This window comes from Euprymna scolopes, chromosome 1 (assembly GCF_053919585.1).
Source record: "Euprymna scolopes isolate OS-2025 chromosome 1, ASM5391958v1, whole genome shotgun sequence".
NCBI classification, from domain to species: Eukaryota; Metazoa; Mollusca; class Cephalopoda; order Sepiida; family Sepiolidae; genus Euprymna; species Euprymna scolopes.
Window position 1 is genome coordinate 197,265,308 of NC_136482.1, and position 14,878 is coordinate 197,280,185.

The 14,878-nt window shown below is 33.8% G+C and overlaps 1 long non-coding RNA gene across 1 annotated transcript; it reads left to right on the forward strand.

Annotated features, from left to right (window-relative positions):
- The first annotated feature begins 2,852 nt into the window (after positions 1 to 2,852).
- LOC145278999 (uncharacterized) lies at positions 2,853 to 12,871 on the forward strand. The gene is made up of 2 exons (XR_013868387.1): positions 2,853 to 2,973; positions 9,817 to 12,871. It is a non-coding gene; the product is annotated as an uncharacterized LOC145278999 (long non-coding RNA).
- Positions 12,872 to 14,878: the final 2,007 nt, after the last annotated feature.

Sequence of the window (14,878 nt, forward strand, 5' to 3'; positions counted from 1 at the left end):
TATTATTATTATTATTATTATTATTATTATTATTATTATTATTATTATTATAAATTACAATGCTTTTTTTTATATAAAAAAAGCAAAAATACATTCTTGCATTTTTTATTTACTACTGAAAACCATAGCTTTAGTAAAGGTATTTTTTGTTTAAACAAAATAATACATTTCCACTAAGATTTAAATAAAAATAATTAGTCCATTATATTCCGAGATCATTATTTGATAAATACTGAAAATTTCATTAAAATTGATTAATTCCTTGATTTTTGGTGAATTTTTAAGTAAACGGAGGGGTAAAAATGTTGATACATTTTGAGCATCGGCATTCATTTTGCCCGTACCTAGTATTCCAAACTTGTCTTGTTTGTATTTTAAACACGCAAAGATGTATGTAAACTCAAAAGAAAAGTGATTTTTTTTGTCATTGAAATGTGTTGATTTACAAAAATTATTAGCAGTGAAAATATTTTTTGTATGATTATAAAATAAATTCAATTACTTCACAAGATTCAACTATTCACAAGATTTCCAGCTACAGTATAACTGGAAATGTTTTCTCAATCATTAAATCATTTCTCTACGATAGGCTCATAAGAGTAGTGGTAGATGAACAAAAATTGGAGGCCTCCGCCTGCAATATAAATGCTGGAGTCCCTCAGGGGTCAATCCTGGGCCCAACTCTCTTCCTGATCTACATCAATGACCTCCCTAAACACATACTTTAATCATTCGTTGACATCTATGCTGATGACACGACCATCTACGGCAACACATCAAAGGCTGTAAATGACAAAGTTCTCTCTGATTCTCTCTCCTCTGATCTCGAGCGCATGGTTCAGTGGGAGAAGATGTGGCTGGTTACCTTTAATGCATCTAAAACCAAACTCCTATCCTTACATCATCAACGCTCTGATCCCCATCTGGCATCAATTGTGATGGATGGCTCTCGTCTGGGTGAGGCCCCGTGTTTTCACAAGCTTCTGGGTTTGACCTTTACTCCTGATCTGAAATGGAACACGTACATCAAGTCTGTTGCTAAGGTCACTGGAAAGATGGTGGGATCCTTCTACCGCTCCAGAAGATATCTCACTACTGATGCAATTCTCTATCTATATAAAAGCCAAGTACGTCCAAGGATGGAATACTGTTGCCATATCTGGGCAGGAGCTGCTAAAAACAGCCTATCCTGCCTTGACAGAGTACAAAATAGACTTTGTGGCTTAGTGGGGATGCCCTTTTTTTTACCCTGCAACCTCTCTCCCACAGAAGAGACATTGCGAGCCTATCCTTGTTTTATCGTTATTTCCATGGCAGGTGCTCGTTTGAACTGCAATCTCTGGTCCCCCCTCGCCAATCTTTCACGAAAAACACCCGACTAGCTGAATCCACTGTGAAAAATTTACCCCACTCTATATCTGTGCCTAAATCAAAATGCGGATTCCATGAACAAAGCTTCTTTCTTAGAACTGCACGCCTGTGGAACTCTGTTCCGTCTGCCTGCTTCCCTCCGGACTACAACTTGGATGTCTTCAAGTCCAATGTTAACAAATTCCTAATGAACTGTCCCCTTAAGTAAACACTTCATCAAATCTCCACACTAACATAATGTACTTGCAATAACCCTTATCCCTGAGTGGCTTCCGGGCCTTGATAAGTGGTGATCACTGTGTAAAAAAAAAAAAAAAACTTGTAATATACGCTACAACAGACCACTCTAATTTATTTTTGTTTTTTAGGGGTAATCGAGGTCGCTGACAACGAATATGATAATTAAACCTGGGGCAAATTTACCCTTTACATGGTATTAACCCCTGAACCCACGAACTACTTTCCGCCATTTTACAGCTTCCGTTTACGCTACGCGCGAGCGCGGTAACATAAACGACGGTTGTTGAATGTGCCTTCACGTAGCAAACTGCATTTTCAGATGGCGTACGAATCTTTTGTGGAACATTTAAAGTTATATGAAAAGGAAGAAAAGCACTCCAAGTGGGGTGGGGGAGGGGTAATGTCGGAAAGACTTTTTTTTTTCAGAAAAGAATTAAAAATTTTTTTTTTTTTTTCATTGACGGACAATTTAAAATGCGAAGGAAAAATTATCTAAAACAAAATTTAGAAACCGGACTTTTTTTTTTGGGGGGGGGTCTTGCGTAGTTTTTAATGCGCTTTACAAAAACATAAGCACCAAACATTTTTATGTTTGTCTTCCTTTTTTTTTTTGCGGGAGTGGGATTCAATTATAGAACTTGTGTGGCTTAACAGTACTTTCTGCAGTTTAATTAGCCGTTTTTTCCGTACGTAACGCACAAACATTTACCGATTCTCCGAAAAATCTTAAATGTTGTTCTAATCGGTAAATGTTGCCCCGGGGTTGATTATCAGATTCGTTGTCAGCGACCTCGATTACCCCTAAAAAAGTAAATAAATAAATAAAAAACAAATTAGAGTGGTCGGTGTTCTGTTGTAGCGTCTGTACATTTACCGAAAACACTACTAAAGGCGGTGAAATGGCACAAAATAGTCCCAAGGTCCAGGGGTTGATATCATACAAACGGTAAATTTGCGACGAGGTATTCGAGGTCGCTGTGAGCGACGTCGAATACCTATATAAAAAACAAAAGAAAAAAACAATGAGAGTGGCCGGTGTTCTGTTGCAGCGTAAGATAACATTTACCTAATTAAATATTGAAAAAAAAAAAAAAAAAAACTTAATTAAATTCTTTCAGTTTTAAAAAGATTTACATTGTTGGCGAGGTGATTTCTCTTTATTTATTTTTTTTTATTTTTTTTAACCTCTGTAGTTTTCTGCGAAGCTGCTTTCTGGACACCATCTTGAATTTTCACCGCAACTTCCTTTTATTCTTAACTTATGTAAACGCATGTCGTATCTTTTAATTGGCAAATGCAATCGAGTTATTATTGTTGTTAATTTCTTTAAAGCTGATAACACGAAATAGGTTTTGTATGCAAGTAAGTAAAATCCTACTCAAGTTTCTTTATTATTATTCGTCTGTTATTTTATTATTATCTGACGAGTGTAACCAATTTATTAAACGAAAATGTGATAAAAAAAATATTTCTAAAATCATTAAAATTTAGATAAAAAGTTTCGTATTAATTATAATGTTTGTATAAACGTCATTTGGCGCGTAATTTGAATGTAAGTATTGTTTATATTTATCCTATCTCTTACCATGCTATCTAAAAAAAAAAAAAAAAAAATCAATAGCATGAAATAGGAATAAAAAAAAAATAGATGTTCCGAATCCCTGCATATTAAAAATAAAAAAATCTGCATGATGTGCGTGCACATGACAGAAAGAAAATGTATTCCAAAAATGATGTAATTTTATAAAACAGTTTTATTTTTAAATAAGAAAATGAAATTTTATCCCTTATCGAAGAAGAGCGATATTTTAAACACGTTGATGGAACAAGGAAGATTATTCTCAATAAGTAAAACATACAAGATTTAGAAAACTATTCTTAACATGGGAAGTAGTATTGAAAAAACGCACATTTTCTTAAAAATGATTTTATTTATAAAAAAAATAATAAAAACTATTTAATGTATTTACATGCTTTTTTGGAATACAATATTTTTTTCCATCACAGGTACGTACATAATACAGATTTTGGGTGATTTGAGAAATTGGTAAAATATCAGATCTACAACAAATAAATGGTGGCATACCTAATAAATGTGATTTGCAATTTACGTGCATCATGTTTTGGCGTTTTTAAGTAGTTTTAATTTCATCTCAAATATTAATCCTTTTACATAGCTTTCAAATTTTTCAACCAACATGGCTGCCGTCTTCTTTTTGAAATTTTAGATCAGCTTTACTTTCGATATTTTGGCGCTCTTCTTCATCTTTTAAGAGGGAGGAGTGCACCATCTTTCAATTTTTCGGTTGACTTCGTTTTCGACTTTCACAAACTTTATTGGTGGAGTAATTCGCTATTTGAGAATTCCGTCCATGCAAAAAAAAAAAATAAATAAAAGTTTCAGGGTGTGGCATTTTTATTTTGTACTTTATTTTGGGGTTTGTTGAAGATGAAGTCACCTTTTCTTTGTACTTGCCAAAATCATCCTCTAGTGTTATGTAGGAGATTAAAGAGAAGTTGCATAGTCTCCTTTTTCCATGAAATAAAGGCATGAAATATGCCGGTATTAAAATTACAACCAAGTAAATTTATTTACATCATAGATACAAATTATAAAACTTCATAACGAGAGATGTATGAGTAATGTTACTTGCGTTTTAGTCTCAAGAGTCCTCGATAAGAGGTCGAACATCGGTTTGGAATTGTTTGGTAATGGTCAAACTAGGAAGTGCTTTTTGTCACATAAGCATTATTGCAAGGTCCACCGAAAAGAGAATTGAATTGCATAAACCGGATGTGAAAGTAGGTTGTATCACCGTCTTGTGGCAAGGAATGATATTACCAGAGTTAAAGCACGATAATCATGGTTGCCTTCAAGTCATCCATTTGTGTTTGTGTGTTTGCTTGCATGGAGAACTCGATTCCCACAGGTTTGGGATTCAACTGTCCCTCATTTTTTAAATCACTTTTTTTCATAGCTGATGGTAGTAGCACCTCTGCAAAGAAAATGTGTGAATATCGAATTAACTATACATCTACCACACATTGCAACATGTTTATATGCAAAACTGATTGCCACTCTAAAGTCTATTTTGATTCACTATTTCAAGCTATTTATAGACAATCGTCTAAAAAGTAAACACTCTTTTGGGAGCAAAATCGATTAGCATTAGGTGTAAGACTACAATCTATGATTTTTACTTTAAAATTGATTTAAACATGATTAATGTATTTTTTCTTTAATAATCACAATATTTACTGCATCCATTTGTTAATTTTTTCGGTATTGATCCACTTGTTTTGTTATTTTTATGGTCAATGTTTTTCTTTCTATGTACAAATATCGATCATGTTTCTAGAAAATGAAGTTGTTTTTAATATTTTACAATGAGAGATTACTTTTCAATAAAAATTTAACATAAAATGACCAACCATTTTGGGATTATTGGCAATTTTTGAACGATTAGTGTTTATGCGATAACAACATTAATAATAATGCTAATATGTATTGCACCATAATACAGCATAGTCTTAATGACACATCAGTTTCAGTTAGATCGCCAGAGTTAAGCATTGTTGAGCATGATCACTAGTTGGATGGGTAACCATTTTGAAATGTAAGTTGCTATATGTTCCACACTTATATCAGCATTTTTCCCGTCGTTTTGGACTTCTTATCACTTTCAGAAAAAGTGTTGTTGAGAACTGTGTAGCGCTTGTTTCATAATTGCACATACACTCACCCTTACAGAGGGTATCCATTGTCTCTCCAGTTATTTTTCTGGCTTCTATAGAATATGGCGTGATTGTTTTTCCTCTTTTTTATAGTTTCTAATTTTCTGTATTAACTTATGTTATAATTTTTTAACGTTTGGAAATGTAAACGAACTGTGCTTGTTTAACAGTTTTTGTTGCATGGGTAAACTAATGTGTTTGGGGTTCACTTGATCATTGTTTCTTTCTTTACTGAAGACAAAGGCATGGCTAGCATGCATACATTATGTTTCTGTTATGGTGTTAAATGGTAATAAAATGAAAGGAACACAGGACTTTTAGAAACAAACATGGTTTCACATATATTACAGGCAAGGCGAGTTGAGCAATACCATTACTCAACTGTTGGGCGTTTGCACACGACCTCCTTGGCCGCATACCAATCTCTGACTGCTGGGCACCGGTACTTGTTACTGGAAGTTACGTCACCAGAGGAAGTAACGTCATTAATCCCATGGAGAGGCGTCTCCAACAGTTTCCAAACCAGAAAAACAAGAAAAATCAATTACAAAACTGTTTTTCATATTAAATACTGAATTTATTATTGTAATTGTTACATCTAAAACACACACACACACACACACACACACACACACATATATATATATATATATATATATATATACATATAAGTTGCAAGTGGTTTTGCTCAAATTTGAATAAAATACAAATCAAATAAAAAAAAAAATTCTTCTTCAATCCCGGCTCAGAACCAGGAGTATTAAAGAACGTGTGTTTACTTAAGGATATTAGTGGTTCAACAATAGCAGGAGTCTGGGGGCCGCTAAACACTTCAGGGATTCATAGTTTTTTCAAATGTCCTTTAAGACGACTTCATATTACACCTAGCATACCTACTACTAGCACGATTATTTGGGTGTTAACACCATGCATGTTCTTTCCTCCAAGGCTAATTGATACACTTCTCATTCTTTTTAGCAACAACGGCAATAATAATAATAACAACAATAATAAAAAATACAAAGAAAAAAGAAAAAAACAATTAGCACAAAACTGTTTTTCATAGTAAATCCATATTTGTCGGAAATTGTGACGTGAAAAATAAAAAATAAATATATCAGTTGCACGTTCTTTTGCCCAAATTTTAATAAAATTACAATCTAATAAAACTGGCAACAGAGAAAATTTTATTAAAAGATGGTTCCATTGTTCAAAAATAAATTAATATTTGTTACAGTATTATTGTTTCTGGAAATTGTTGATGGCAAAAGAAATGAGTGCTCATTTTATGTTAAATATATATGGAAAATATTCCCCAGTCTACAGAGTAGTACATTTTTCTATATGAATTTAATCTCAAATAATGTGTAAAATCAAAACTTAATCGGTATTTTCTAGCAATATAATAGTAAGTATACTTACAAATAATAATTCATAATCTGCTGAACCTTCTGTTTATTTTCCTGCAAAACAGAAGGTTCAGCACATTATGAGGGGATATTACACATTTTGAGAGACCAAGTTGATCCTCCCTATATAGCAGCCGCCAGCCATTACTGATCAATGTTTGCAGTTTCCGATCATTTATCTTAATGTGTGCTGTTTATTTGTCGATGTAATTGGAGGTTCACTGTCTATTTCCAAAATGTGGTCCACTTCTATGTGTTATTTTCATACTTTCCAGTGAAATCAGGCCTGCTAATTTTGATTGACCCCTCAAGCTTGTTTTCTGGACAAAATCAAGGGAGTACCCATTTCCTTAGATGTGCCTTGTGCCGATCGTGAACCTACAACTGCATACTCTAACTCCAGTGCAGTTCTTTAAAATGGTGTTGGTGCATGTGAACACATGTGACAAATTTAGGTTCTCGATTTGGGAGGATGCTTGTAATAGTTTATCTACATGTTCAGGCTCTGGCAGTAAATGCACATTGCAGGCACTGATCTTATATGCCACGAAACAGGATCACAAGCCTGTGTTTTACCAAAAAGGCATTGACCGTTTCATGTGGTTTAATGTGGTGTGTTGCTTACTGCGTCCATGTGGCGAAGGGATGCAAGGCAAAGACTCTATATAGTGTTTTCTTCTCACAATCAAAACCCACACACTTTTACTAACTCAATTGTAAGAATACAGTATATGTGCAGCTTGACAGACATATTGGGATAACACACTTTATACAGGGTGGAATGATAAAAGTGTCACCCTAAAGAAAACAACACTACAGCTTAAAAATTGTTAAGAAGTGTAGCATCTTAAGAACAGATACTACACTTTGATCTTGGCCCGAAGTAGAACGATAAAAAGTGTTGCTCTAAAGAAAACAACACTACAGCTTTATGTTAAAACTTTTATTGAAAAAAATCAATGCAGGTAACTTGATTATGTAGTAGAGCTGACATCTATTCAATATAGCCATCTTCAGCCTCAATCACCGCCTTAATATGGGTTCAGAACTGGGAGCATACCTATTCCACAAGTGCTTGCGAGAGCTCAGGCTGGCTTTGATGTTGTGAGAGGTCATGTTGATGTTCTTGACACATGATCAAATGAGGTAGTCAAGCGGATTAGGTCAGGAAAGGAAGAGGCAGTGAGAAAAGGGTAGAAAGGTGTAGCACTTTTTCTGAAGCCAAGCTTGGGTCTCTTTGGACTTGTGGGCCAGCATCTATTCCTGCTGCCACAAAAGGGGTCTGCCAACAGCCACCTGATTGCAGATGATCACCACACTTCAGCACATCCAGGTAAACTTTGGTATTGGCTTTGTAGCCTACTTCGAGGATGTGAGGTAGCATGACATGGCCCTCAATTGAAATCACACCGAAAACCATAACCATTGCTGGAAACTGTTTTTATCACCCTGGGCACGTCCCTGTTGTTTGTGACCATCTAGTGATCCATTTTACTTGTGACTGTCAGTAAAATAATATTGTGCTTTCTTTCTCAAGCTAACTGATGAAATCTTATATATCATTGCTAACTAATCGAAACATTCTCTCCACTGAATCTTCGAATTTTTAGTGTAATCTTATTTCCTGTTTTTATAAACATTTGCATCTTATGGTGGAGAACATGCTCCAGACTGGTGAGTGAATTGTTGCATGGCTGATCTAATCATGAGAAATCCTCGAGTTTCTGTGAGCTCATCTTAATATTGATATGTTTGGCGTGTAAGGCATTGTTCAAGGGATTGTTTGTTTACAGTTTTAAATAGCATAAATCTATTAAAGCATTGAATCATTATATACGCCATCCAATCATTTTGCTCCAACTTCTTTGTACATTCATCATGATATGAGGTATTCATTAAGATGGAGAGTGCTTGACGAATGGGTGATAAGAAATCCTGGCGGGCGTATCTTGTAAGGTGGGATCATTTCACTCTCAATAACTTTATGCAACGGTTTGTTATGGATGTTTTTTTTAATATTTTATATATATTTTTTTAATTATTGAGATGATTGATTATTTGGATTATTCAAACGACTGTTCTTAAGTGTTATGTTTGATGAAACCTCTGACCTTCTTTAGCTTTACCGTGTCAAAGTCTGGAATCGTTCAGTCAAATTCAGGAATCTGCTTAGAATTATGAACAGAATGCCTTAGTAAATATATGGAGGTAGCATACTCTCGTTTCGTCAGCCAGGATCGAGTAGAAGTAATTTGTAATTGTATTTCTTGTATCGCCTGTACTGACATTTGAACCTTCAAACTCCCCCCAAAAAATGTCACTTATAACTGAATTCTATTAAATTCTTTATCCGAATTTAAAATTATATAGTTAAGAAGTGTGTGGAATAAAATGGTTCAAAGATAAGCGCATATGCTTGATAACGATCACACTAGTGTAATAAATTATATACTGTCTGTTATTACACTATTATAACATAAACCATAATATATAGTAAAATAATTATGTATAGTGCGCTTACAATCGGCTGAAACCTTGTGTAAAAATACTCAAGAGTAGAACAGTAGTCTGAATTATTGACTAATGCAATTGCTTTAAATTATCAATTCTCATCTTTAACATTTAAAAATAGAAGAAAAATTTCCTATCACTTTAGATAAGATAAAATTGGTAGTACAAAGAAATATATATATAAAATTCGTAATTAAAAGAATATATATATATGTGTGTATGTGTGTGTGTGTGTTATGTAACTCTGTTTTGTAAACTATGAGTGTAATACTCTCAAAAAGGAAAATATCCTGACAACAAACGAGACTATGTAGTGTCTTACAATCAGAAATACTTGCAACCTTTCTTTATACCTATAATACATACTTTTTATGTAAACCCATTTGAATCCCTATCTTATTTTCTTTTTTCTTTGTATTTCTGTTCATAGCTTCTTTCGTTTTTATCTTTTATTTATATAGCATTTTTCCTATTTTATGTACTTTGGTTTATAGCATTTTTCTTTATTATTTTATAGCTTTTTTATTTGTATTTTTGTTTTTATTTACAGATATTAACTCTGATAGGAGATAATTATCGAGGTCATCAAAGATTGAAAAAATCTTGGTTCTGATTTTGATAATTACTGTGTGAATAACATTGCTTAGTTCTTCTAAAGGAGTCTTAAAATCCCTAGGAAATTTTCGATGATGAGAAATATAAAAAAGAAAATACTTTAAATGTTTTACTGATTTACATTTAAAATTCAAGGTTTATCTGCTTACAAAGAGTTAAATGTTTTACTGATTACATTTTTTATATATCTTCGATGCTGCATAGAAGATAGAAACCTTGTTATTTTAAGAGTTGAAATCCAGATTTTCAGCAAATAATACACATGGAAAAGCATTTGGTCGAAAAACCATATTCTTGTCAAGTTTGTGAAACTTCTTTTTCAAAAAAAGGTCATCTAAAAATTCACATGCGAATACACACAGGAGAAAAACCATATTCTTGTCAGATTTGTGGATCTGCATTTACAAATAATTCTCACCTGAATAGACACATACGAAGCCATACTTCGGAGAGACCATATACTTGTCAAGTTTGTGACTCTGCATTTCGAAATTCAACTCATCTAAAAGATCATATCCGCACACACACAGGTGAGAAACCATATTCTTGTCAAGTTTGTGGATCGGCATTTTCACAGAATTCTGATTTGAAATCACATATGAGAACTCACACAGGTGAGCGACCATATTCTTGTCAAGTTTGTGGAACTTGCTTTTCCAAAAATGGTACTCTAAAGAGACACATGCGAATTCACACAGGAGAAAAACCATATTCTTGTGAATTATGCCGTTCTGCATTTTCATGGAAGAAAAATTTGCAAAAACACATGGAAATACACACTTAAAAGATCAAACTACAGCAGACCGAGAAAAAAATGTCAGATGCATCGCTTATAGAATGTCAATCGACATTTTCACAGAATTTGGATCTTAAGAAACACATGTATACAAACCCAGCGTAGCGATTATATTCTTGTCAAATTTGTTTCACACATTAAAACTAACAAGAAAGAGAATTCATTGCATACGAGACATTGTCTTTGGTTTTTCTGGAAGATTTTAAGCTTTTTTAATAAGATTTCTTCAACATTACTATATATCTTGCCCTACAAGTTAACCTTTTACCAAATAATTAATATAATAAGATTTTCTGTGAAATATTAGCATCTGATAAAGATAACTGACAGAAATCAAGTGTCAAGCCCAGGAAGAGACACCTTCATTTTTTAAAGATAACGAAAGGAAGAATTAAAAAAATATTCGAAACCAAAATAAGATTTCTTTAGCATTAATTCACATTGTTTATTTGGATTTTATGGAATTGCATGTTCATATAATTTTTATTGATAACCATGCACACACTGGCGTAACCATATTATTGTCAGGTGGTCAGCAGGGAAAGTATGGCTATATTCTGTGACATAAATTATAATCACATTGACACACTAGTTATCATTAGATCATGGAAGTTAAGCAAATACAATACAGATGAGCGTTAAAGGATACAATTTTCTCTATGTAGAAGGACATCTACACTTCCGACCTTCAGATATCTCAACCTTGTCCTGCTAATTTTTTCTGATTTAAAATAATAAATGTTGCCTTAGAACACGTGCTCATCAGCTGTGTATGTTTGGAATTGGTAATAGTAAGAGACTGTTAACATGTACTTCTATTATAAATAAAAGTTAATATAAATATAAAAAATACTTGCTCGGTTCAGGTTAGATCTGAATGTTAACTGGATTATTCTAAATAATCAGTAATCAATGATCACTCTGAGATCCTTGTCTTATAAACGAAAATAATTATTGCATAAAACAATTCCAGATAAAATCTGTGCAAAGAAAAGTTTATTTACTCGAGGTCTATGTTCAAGTAAAAAACTAATGTTTTAGACACAGAGTTCGCGGCTTAAAACAAAGTTAAATTCACTTTCTCGTGCTTGGGTATTTCAAACTAACTTTCAGGTTCTTTGAATTCACAGAGCATGGATCTATATTTTGGATTGGTCGAGGGAAGGGGCAAGGCAATGCAAATCGGTGTTCTTTTTCACTTGAGGTGAAAAGCGTTCCTTGTCTTTTAAAACAACTCGTTTTATAAAGTTGTGGTTTTTCTTCTTTATTACCTACTCTTTCTTCTGAATCTCTGTTTTTTTTTGTTTTTTGCTCTCTTGAATATTTCTCTTCTTTTATTCCTCTCTGAACGCTCTCTCTCTTTCTCTCTCTCTCTCGTCATTAAAGTTATTTTTTATAATCTGCAAGGTGCTGTCTTGCTTGATATGTTTTATCGCTTATATTTCTGTGTATGTCAATCTAGACACTTTGCCGCCCAAATGTTAATTTTATTTCGTTGAGAAATTATTTTTTTTAATTATGATATCTCAACGAAAACATTTTATCATTTTTCTAGGCATATGAGATCTTTTGGTCAAATGTCGACATTCGGACCATGCTTAACCTTCATTGTTACCAGCAAGACAATCTGCTGCTGTTCGGGTTTCAAAATAGCATTATATTTTTTTACTGATTGTCTCGTCAATAGGTAGATATTTCAGAAAGCTGATAATAGAGCAGCCAATTTCGGCTGCTCTATTATTTGGTGACTGTAATGTCCACCATAAAAATTTGCTTACTAATAAAATGTGATTTTCTTAGTTGAAAATAAAACTACTGGACCAATTTTCGTGGTGTTTTGAATATAACATTTTCATTTCGTGACGAGTTTTAAAATTATACATATTTATCTGTAATAATCGCATTTCCACACAGGAAACACACAGACACAAAACCTGTGACATTAAGCTAAACATAATTATCACCCCTTGATTCAGCAATATTATTTTTAGCTGTAAGGGGGTGCAGCACCTTACATCCGTTTCTGCTTTACATTTCTTTCTCTTGTCTTCCTTGGACACACAGTTTCCTTATTTGCTGCACACTCGTATGCAATTTATGCAATTACTGTTTTTATACCTCTTACGGTATTGAACTTTTCTTACTTATGTAATATTTCCTGTAAATAAATATATATTTTGTTTGTATAATATAATTTTGGCAATCCTGTGTATTCATTCTTGGTTTAGAGAACCAAACGACCTATTCCATTATCCTCTGCAAAGTGGGTGACTTCGCCGACTACATATCTGTATTTTCTACATTGTTTTAGGTTGAACTATGGACTTGCTCCCCATTTTTACGAAGTTTCTTAAAGATTTAAACGAAATCAAATGTTAAAATTATAATAAAAACGTCAGACAATTATAATTAGAATGGTTGTAAGATAATCAAAATAATAGAATTCTACTATACTTGCTAAAAGTTATATGTTGCATTTTCCTTTGGAATTTCTCCATTGTTGACTATTCTGCACACATTTCAAATAATTATCATGTAATCTCTTCCTGTGCATGTAGTAAGAATTGTATATGATTTTGTTAATTCAACATTCCGTGTTCTTAACTACAGCAAATAATATCAAATTAAGGATTTAATCTTATTACAAAAGTAAGTTTGTGTCGTCGAGTCATTTACATTTCAATTCAATGCAATTCAACATGATGTCCTTTGTCTTTCAAAATGAAAATATTGAAAAAAATAAAGTAAATGTTATCGTCAAAATTCTTTCATTTTGAAATCCAGTTTTTATGTATCAGAAGCCTTACACGTGTATACCATTTAATTTTTCTACAATTGAAAATTTAACTACATTTATAATTCACTTGTATAAAATTAATGTTATCACTTTTTGGGTTGGTTGTTTTGTTTTACGGCATATCAACCCTTTTCAGCTTATTTAATGCCGAATCCAGTGATTTGGAAGAAATTTTTTTAGTAGAATTTTTTTCAAGTCAGTTTCTATTTAACCCATGGTTGGGACCCTAACAGGTACTACCATTCTGGGTCAGAGTGGACCTGGGAGCAATGGCAATTAAAGAGTGGCTCCACACTCCCCAAAGCCCACAAGATGGGATATCACCATCGGATATAGTTTAAGGTCATATCCAGGACCATCACTCTTTTATTTTCGATTTCTGCTGATCAAAATTCTCACCGCTTGTTACGTGTATAAACAATATACTGCTCTTTGTCTGGGTAACTTTTCTTGTAGAGGTACACTTCCCGTACTGACTTTCCCTGGTTGGGCTAACTCATCTTGGAAGAGAGAATGGTCGACCCAGAAAAAATCAAAGTCATGAATGACGAGCCAGCCCCAGAAGCTATTGGAGACCTGCAAAGATTTCTCGGCATGACAAACCATGTTTTGAAATTTATCCTCAACTTCTCGACAGTTTTAAAGCCCCTCCAGGACTTACCAAAAAGAAAATGCGACATAGACGTGGTCAGATGCACAGCAATCCACCTTCAATATGGCCAAAGACATGATAAGCAAAGCACCAATGCTCTCCTACTACAACCCACTTAAAGAACTCACATTTGAATGCATGTGAGTATGGGTTGGGAACAGCCCTGATCTAAGAAGGGTAACCAGTCCCCTATGCAAGCCGTTCTCTATCAGACACCAAAAGAAGATATGCCCAAATTGAAAAAGAGATGCTTACAGTGGTGGTCTGAAAAAATTTCGCCATTACATGCATGGAAGGAAAGTAAATGTCTTCACTGACCACAAACCAATTGTGTCGATCTGCCAGAAGCCACTAGAAAAAGCACCTAAACGGCTCCAAAACCTGCTGCTATAGGCACAACATTATGATTGTCTATCAAATATAAGCCAGGAAAAGGAATCCCTTTTAGCAGACAGACAAACCAAACGCAAAAGAGTACCTGACGGTGAATGACATTTTCTCATAGGGTGGAAGTGAATATCGAGTCATAGTGCACCAACATAGCAGTTTTTAATGGGCATGCTGAGCAGCTCGACCTCAGATGCAGTGATCAGTTGTCTTAGAGGCAATTTTGCCAGGTATGGTATACCAAACATTCATTTCTGACAACGGACTCCAATTCTCATCTAACATATTTCGAAAGATTGTAAAAGATTGGGAGTTTACTCATGAAAAAAAGCTCTCTGGGCAACAATCAAGCAAACAGTGTTGCT